Genomic DNA, 8,185 nt, shown 5'->3' with positions numbered 1-8,185 from the left:
AATTCAGTGAAGGAGAAGTAGTGAGAGTAATAGCCCTGACTGAGAAGGAGTGAGAAAAAGTAATAGCAATAAGAGAAAGGAAGGGGTGAGGAGAAATTCAGCATTTCCACTCTGTGTGAGTATGTGTACAAGGGAAATATGTGAATGTATGTGTGATTATTATGTACCTTATTTATATATAAAATGCTACAGTTAGCTGTCATTTTTGATGGTCACTCTTTTAACACCATTGTCAAGATCCAGAGTGAATCGCAGAAGATTCTTGACTTGTTTACAGTAAATGATTTCCAGGCCAGATTCCAAAAGTGGCAAGAATGCTGGGACCGGTGTATTGTTGCTCAAGGTGACTAATTTCAAAGGAAATGGTATTAAAACTTAGGTAAATAAGTTATTTTTTATTAAACATGACTAGTCCGGGAACCTTTTGATATCACCTTTATATCCATAGATCCGTTCAGTGCACGACTACTAAGAACGAATGCCCAACAGGAATACCCTGTATCAAAGTGACACTTCAATGCTTGTAGTCAGGGAACTCATATGTGTTAAAGAAGGGACCACTGCAGCAGTAGCAGTTTTAGTTCTTCTCTATAAAATAAGATTGTCTATTAATCCAATTTTGAGTGTAGGAAATATATTCGAGTTACTTTTCTTTTTAATACTGAAACATTCCATTGAAAGTTGTTGATTTCTATTTTTGTCTTTTCACAGAAGTTTGTGATAAGCTGGTGTGTATTCCCAGTTTGTGTGGAATTAAGCGAACTGGAGATAAGAATCTCTTTCTTGATATGACACCAATAACTTTTCCTTAAAAAACAATTGAATTTAGCTCCCCCCCCCCCCCATGCCAGTGAATTATGCCTCAGTTTTATAGCATATCTGCTGCTATGCCATGAAATCAACAAATGAATTGCATATCCTACATTGCCTTTTTTCCGGTTTTTTTTTTTTTCCATGGATACGATGATGATGATGATGAATTCTCTGAATCTCTTTGCACAAAGTCACCACTTCTAGGATAAAGACATGAGCGTGGAGATGGTTCTAGAAAACCCAACATTCTGGGAAAGAAAGATTGGGTTCAGTATGGAACCCAAGGGGTTGGAGACAATGCAGATGCTGAGAGGAGGGCATATATTGAGGGTGGAGGAAATCCCTAAATAGGGACTTTGTCTGCCTTGCATTATAACTGTGCAGTGTTACAGAGAACTTGAACAGGGTCAGTAATGGTCTAAAGTTTTGGGCATTAACATAAATGTGAGAAGGTACATAGCCTAGTGGTTAGGGTGTTGTCCTCAGCAGTTGTAGGATCGTAGTTTCAATTCCAAGACCAGGTATTGCATTGTGTTCTTGAGCAAAACACTTCGTAGCACATCGTTCCAGCCCATTCAGCTGTGAGTTCCAGCAATAGGTGGGAAATTTAACCCTGGGATGGACTGGCATCCATTCAGAGTGTTGTAATCTCAGTCACTTGTGCACCATGAAAACTACATAAAGTTCTGGGTCCAGGGATTCGTGACAGGCTTATTAATATAAAGCAATGTCTGTCACAACACCATACTTTCCAATTATAGATAAGAGAAACAAGATGTGTATTACACAAATACATATACCTATATCATGAACAGACATTATATATATATATATATATACATAAACACATGTATACACATTCGTAAATGCGTGTGTATATAAATAAATAAATATGTATCTATATATATATATATATATACTCGAAACGTCAAAGACTTTCCGTATTCCCGAGCGTCATACTAATATATACTTTTGTTATTTACACCACCTGTCCTCGTCTGTTGTTATTATTTGTATATTCTCCCATATATATATATATATATATATATATATATATATATATATATATATATACATACTCATTTATAAATGTGTGTGTGTGCATACATACACATTCACAGATAAATAGTCATAAACAGGCATACAGCAATATATCGATGCACATCTTACACTCGCCAGCTTACATACACCGACAGTCGAACATTCGGATACAACCACACATATGATATGTACCAATTTCACTGACACATAAGTCACTCACACACACACATACACAAATACATACACCAGTTCACATATACTTCCACAAACACACACACATACCAGTACACATTTCTAGAGCAACACACGCACACACACACAAACGCATATTCTCTTACATAAGCTATTCAGCAACACACGTTCACAAATACAGACGGATGCACATACACCTGCAATTCATTGGAAGCCAGTCAGTAGGTTAATAGGAAGTTGAACCTTGTTAGTTCGTCCTCTACTTTTGATGTTTTAATTGTCAATACTGGCGTTTATGTGCATAGATATGGATGTGTTTTTCTGAGTATGTGTTACACTTGTACGGCAGATATTTTATTTCTGTTTGTGTGCGTGTTTTGTAATGATATAAATGCATATCCTCAAATTTCTGTATTCTCAAATCCCTCCCTCCTCTCTCTCTCTCTCTCTCTCTCTCTCTTTATATATATATATATATATATATATATGACCTCTGTGTGTATGTGTACGTGCGTGTAAATATATATACATATCTACATGTGTGTGAATATATATATATGTGTAATCGAAACAATATATATATATATATATATATATATATATATATATATATATATATATATAGTGTGTGTGTGTCTATCTGTCTGTGCGTGCGTATATATATGTATATTTGTTTATATTTCTGAATCTCTGCGTGAGTGTGCGCTAGTTTTGTATGCATTCATTTGTACGTGTGTGAGTGCGTGGTTTAGCACTAAAGAACTAATAGAGACGTGGAAAAATAAGTGGTGGCGATGATGGAAAAAGATAAGTTCTGAACCATTTCATTGGTGCTGAGTCAAAGAGGGCGAACAAGAAATAAAAATGCCAAAGGAAATACAACGAAGAGGAGAACGTGTCTAATTTAATCGGCTGCAAACATCAACACGTTTCCTGCTGTTTGGTTTTTATTAAGAGTTACTTCCCTTTGGCTTCTTTGATTTATTGGTGGCGTGTGTGTGTGTGTGTGTGTTTATGAATGAATCTATGTGCGCATATATGTGAGTAGTCGACCAGATATGCGAACATATAAGTATGCGTGTTTGTTTACGTATAAATGCTTGTGTGTGTGTGTGTGAGCCTTTTTCAATAGTATCATGTATAAATATATCTGTTTATTGAACCTCTGTGACTTCAGGAATTTGTATGTGTTTGTCTACATTTATAGGTTTGTATATCTACGAGTGTTACTGTGTGGGTGTGGGCATATGTATTGCTACCTTATATAAGTTTATTGAAGCACGCGTGTGTGTGTGTGGTAGGAGAAATTTCTCCTTTCATCTATCTCTGTCTCTCCCTCTCTCCTTCCCCCCCCCTCTCTCTCTCTTTCTCTCTCTCTCTCTCTCTGCGTGCATATATGTATGTACGTATAATACACACACACAATCATGCTTTTCCTTCCTTTCTCTTTCTTCAAGCTGCAAATCATTGCTTTTCTGGCCTCGTTTTGTGTAAACCCTATTGTTCATGATTGGATTAAGAGATTTTCGTTTGGCTGGTCTTTAGAGAGTTTCACGCCATTATTATCGAGTTTGGCTACGAAGCCGGGGAACTTTTAGCTCAATAGAAACTAATTTCTCTGGAAATAACTGTACGACCTCTGTTGGTTGTTTCTTGGGTACGTTTGGTGAAGTTGGTGGGTGTTTATTTATACCATGGAGAGTTTGTGCATATTTATTCTCACACGCATCTGTAATTTTAATGGTAAGACTTATGTAACCAATGAGGAAGCAGCTGTTGTGGATGTTTAGCTCCAGCTCAACTCTAATCGAGCAGATCTATAATCAAAAATATTCCAACCATGACCATCCTGTCTTATAAAGGGTGTCTTGAGCTACTTTGTTTGTTTGACCTTGTGCCTTTTTTTTTGAGATCCTGATAAATGGTTTGAGGGAAATTTGGTTGCTATTTCTAGCAGGTTGGTCAAACACATTAAAGTACCTCTCTCGTCGGTTGGTTAGGAAAGGGTAGTTTGTGGTGATAGACAAGAAATGAGTTTAAGTGCAAGGTTATAACAGTAAGACTCTGAACAAATAGATGTCACGATAGGAAGAAACGAGAGATGATAATCCTTTGTACTAGAAGCAGAAGGCCTCAAATTTGGAGGAAGGGATTAAATCGACTACATCAACCGCAGTGCATGACTGGTACTTATTTAATCGACCCCAAAAGGATGAAAGGCAACGTCGACTTCGGTGGAATTTGAACTCAGAAAGTAGCCACATATGAAATACCGCTAAGCATTTCACCCAACGTGTTAATGATTCTTATTTCTTTATTGCCCACAAGGGGCTAAACATAGAGGGGACAGACAAATGGGTTAAGTCAATTACATTGACCCCAGTGCGTAACTGGTACTTAATTTATCGACCCTGAAAGGATGAAAGGCAAAGTCGACCTCGGCGGAATTTGAATTCAGAACGTAACGGCAGACGAAATACTTCTGAAGCAAAAACAAAAGTCCTTGTAAAACTGAGAAGGTTTAGCGATAGGAAGAGCATCTGGTTGTAAAATCCTAACCCAGAATAACTCGACATTCAACTCCTGCTTAAAAAAAAACTGGCATTCCGTCAGTTACGACGATGAGTGTTCCAGTTGATCCTATCAATGGAACATCAACCTCATGAGATTAACGTGCAAGTGGCACTCCACAAACATGCCTACCCTTAAGTAGTTCTCTGAGAGATTCAGCGAAACACAGAATGTGACAAAGCTGGCTCTTTGAATTACAGGTACAACTCATATTTGCCAGCTGAGTTGACTGGAGCAACATGAACCTACCCAGTCTCCTCCTCCTCCTCCTCTCTTATGCTCACCCTCTTGTACCTTGAGAGTTTGCTCTGGTACCCTGTAACTATTATTTTTATCTCCTTCCCAGCTCCTCCCATCCACCCTCATCCACCCCCCAAGACATTAGGTACTGAACCAGTATTTCCTTGGATGACACCATCCCTTCATGAAGCTAACATAACCTCTGATTGAATTATATATATATATATATATATATATATATATATATATACCATCAGTAAATCATAAATCCAAAAAGGAAGCACACTCTAAGTTATAGAGCTGTAGAGTATTTAGATATTTAGATAGAGATAGCCATGACTGGTCAATGGTCTTACCAGGGTTTTGCATCTATGAAGTGCATTAGGGGCTGAGAAGATGCTGTAAAGCTAAGTGCTTTATGGACGTGAAACCTGGGGTAACTTCATAGGTTGGCCATCTAATGCATAAGATTAAATAAGCTGTAGTATGTGACTGGTAATATTTTTTTAAACTCAAACTGACAAAGTCAAACTAGGCTGCATGGAAAATGGAAATATGTAGCTTTTGTCATATACTGGGACAGGCTTCTCCAGTATAATTATAACAATAATTCTTTGCTTGGTTTAAAAGTAGAAAAAATTATTTGAGAATATGTCATGTATGGCGGTAAGGAGTACGTGATTTAAAGGGAGAAAAATTTAACTATTTTCATTCAAGAATAATCTACAAAGCATTTCAGTTACCTCCCTTATATAGCCAATTGTTACTTCAAATATATTCTTTTATTAATTTCAGTCACTGAACTATGGCTGTTACGAGTATACCTTTAAGGATTTTTAGTCGATGATATCCAATCACAGCCTTTATTCTAACCCAGTACTTATCTAATTGATCTCAGTCAAATGGATATGTAGACTTTTGACTTAAAGGGATGCAACATGCCACACCGCTTTACACAGGTGACAATGAACACACATGTATGTGCACATACATAGACACACTCTTGTCTTTTACATGCAAGCATGAGTTGGTGAAGGCGTGTGGTTTAGCGGTTGGACTATTTATCTCATGATCATATAGTTGTGAGTTCAAGTCCTGGCAGCGCATTGTGTCCTTGAGCAAGATACTTTTATTTCAGTAATTGCATTACTTTTTGACTCACCCTTTTTTTATATCCATGACAAACTTGCAATTTCTGCCTACCAAATTCCACTCACAAAACATAAATCAACCCAGGGTTATGGTAGAAAGTAGGATCGAACCCAGAACCACATAGCTGCTAATCAGTCTTCTTAACTGTACAACCATGCTGGCACTCATTTGAAGACATGTGATACAGTAAAGAAGAAAGATCAACACTGCAAGCTAATACAGGGCTCTCCAGTGAACTATATCTCTTCAAAATGCCTATTTGCAAATAGTTGTGATTGTGTGTTAAGAGTTAATTGCTAATTAGACCACTAATCTGGGGGGGGGGGTTCTGTCTGTCTGTCTATCTTTCTATCTACCTGTCCACCTCTGTCTGTTTATCTCAATATATAAACCTTCCTATCTATCCATCCATCTTTCTGCTTGTCTCATTCTGTCTACATACATACATATGTATTTACCTACACACACATACATATATCTTACTGTCTGTCTTCCCCCTCCCTCCCCCTCTCTCCATATATATATATATATATATTCATTCATTCATATGACTGTCTGTCTATCCCTCTGTCTGTTTACCTACATATCTGCTTGTTTATCTATGCATCTCTGCCTGTCCATCTACCCATTCATCTATCTGTCTGTCTGTCTGTCTACCCCCATCAGAGTGAAAAACTCTTCTGTTTCTCCACGCCTACTTAACTATGAAGGGTGTTCTTAAGTTTTCTATATTCAATTACATCTTCTCTCTCTCTCTCTCTCTCTCTCTCTCTCTCTCTCTCTCTCCCTCTCTCTCACACATGTCTATGATTATTTATAGTTTATTTCCACAATGACTAACATTTAGTATCTGGCTTCTTGATTTCGTCAAAGACCCCCACCAATTCAAATAAATGATCCCATCCCTGCTCTATGTAGAGATATGTGTGCTTGTGTTTATTAGTTTGTGTGCGCATACATATGGGTCTATGCTGTTTGATAAGGGTCTGTATGTGTATATAAATGTGTGTGCATATTTATATGTAGTTGTGTGTGTGTGTGTGTACATATTTATATCTGTATTTAGGTGTGTGAAAGTGGCAAACTGGCAGAGTCATTAGCACATCAGACATTAGCATGTCACATGTCTTAGGCCTCTTTACATTCTGAGTTCAAATCCTATCAAGGTCAATTTTACCTTTTATCCTTTCAGGGGTCAATAAAATAAAATACCAGTCAATTACTGAAGTTCAATGCAATTGGCTTTCCCACTTCCCTTAACAATTGCTGGTACTGTGCCAAAATTAGAATTTATGTGTGTGTGTATATATGTATATTTCTCCATGTATGTGTGTCTATGTGTGTGTGTGTGTGTGTGTCTATGTGTGTGTATATACACATTTATGAAGTAATGGGACATTGTCAGTAATCTCCTGGTTACCCAAGCTCAGTGTCTCATCAAATCTATTTCATTTTATTTACTTTCCTAAATACCCCTGGGATAATTATCAAAGCTACAACTTAATGTTGATGTCAGATTTTGGCACAAGGCCGGCAAGTCCAAGGGAACTGGGTAAGTCATTTACACTGACCCTAGTCTTCAACCAGTACTTATTTTATTGACCCCGAAAGGATGAAAAGGAAAGTCAACCTCGGCTGTATTTGAACTAATAATGTTAAGACAGACGAAATGCTGCTAAGCATTTTGCCCAGTATGTTAATGATTCTGCCCACTCACTACTTTATCCCCCTCTCATTTAATATTGATTTAAAAAAATGACTAATAACTTGTTGATAAAGTGCTTCTGATCACAAAATGGTCAACACATGGAATAAATAGGTAAATAGATATTTACACAACGCAGTATACATATATACATATACATACAGTTGCCATGCTTGACCGCTAAATCCACAAGTTTTTTTTTTTTTTTTCTCATTCTCTCTCTCTTTATTTTCTCTTATTCGTTTCTGTTGAAGAGCATAGGCTCGAAACGTAAAAGACTTTTTCACTTTCCTGAGCATCAAACTAATACACCTGCTTGTTGTTCATACACCTATCTTCATCTTTCATTTTTCTATAAATTTCAACTAAATATATATTTTATATACACACACACATTTATATATATTTCTTAATATTTAGCAGAAGTAACAGAATGATTCAAAGTCTGTTTTTCCTGTTTGCATCAACATA

General features: G+C 36.9%; 1 protein-coding gene across 2 annotated transcripts in view; it reads left to right on the top strand.

Annotated features, from left to right (window-relative positions):
• Nucleotides 1-8,185, top strand: part of LOC106882040 (tyrosine-protein kinase RYK) — a 239,675-nt gene that overhangs the window by 221,669 nt on the left and 9,821 nt on the right. The gene's annotated exons all lie outside the window — the stretch shown is intronic.

The sequence above is a fragment of the Octopus bimaculoides genome, chromosome 19 (assembly GCF_001194135.2).
Source record: "Octopus bimaculoides isolate UCB-OBI-ISO-001 chromosome 19, ASM119413v2, whole genome shotgun sequence".
Lineage (NCBI taxonomy): Eukaryota > Metazoa > Mollusca > Cephalopoda > Octopoda > Octopodidae > Octopus > Octopus bimaculoides.
Note: the sequence above shows the minus strand (reverse complement) of the source record. Positions and strands in the feature narration are given on the sequence as shown.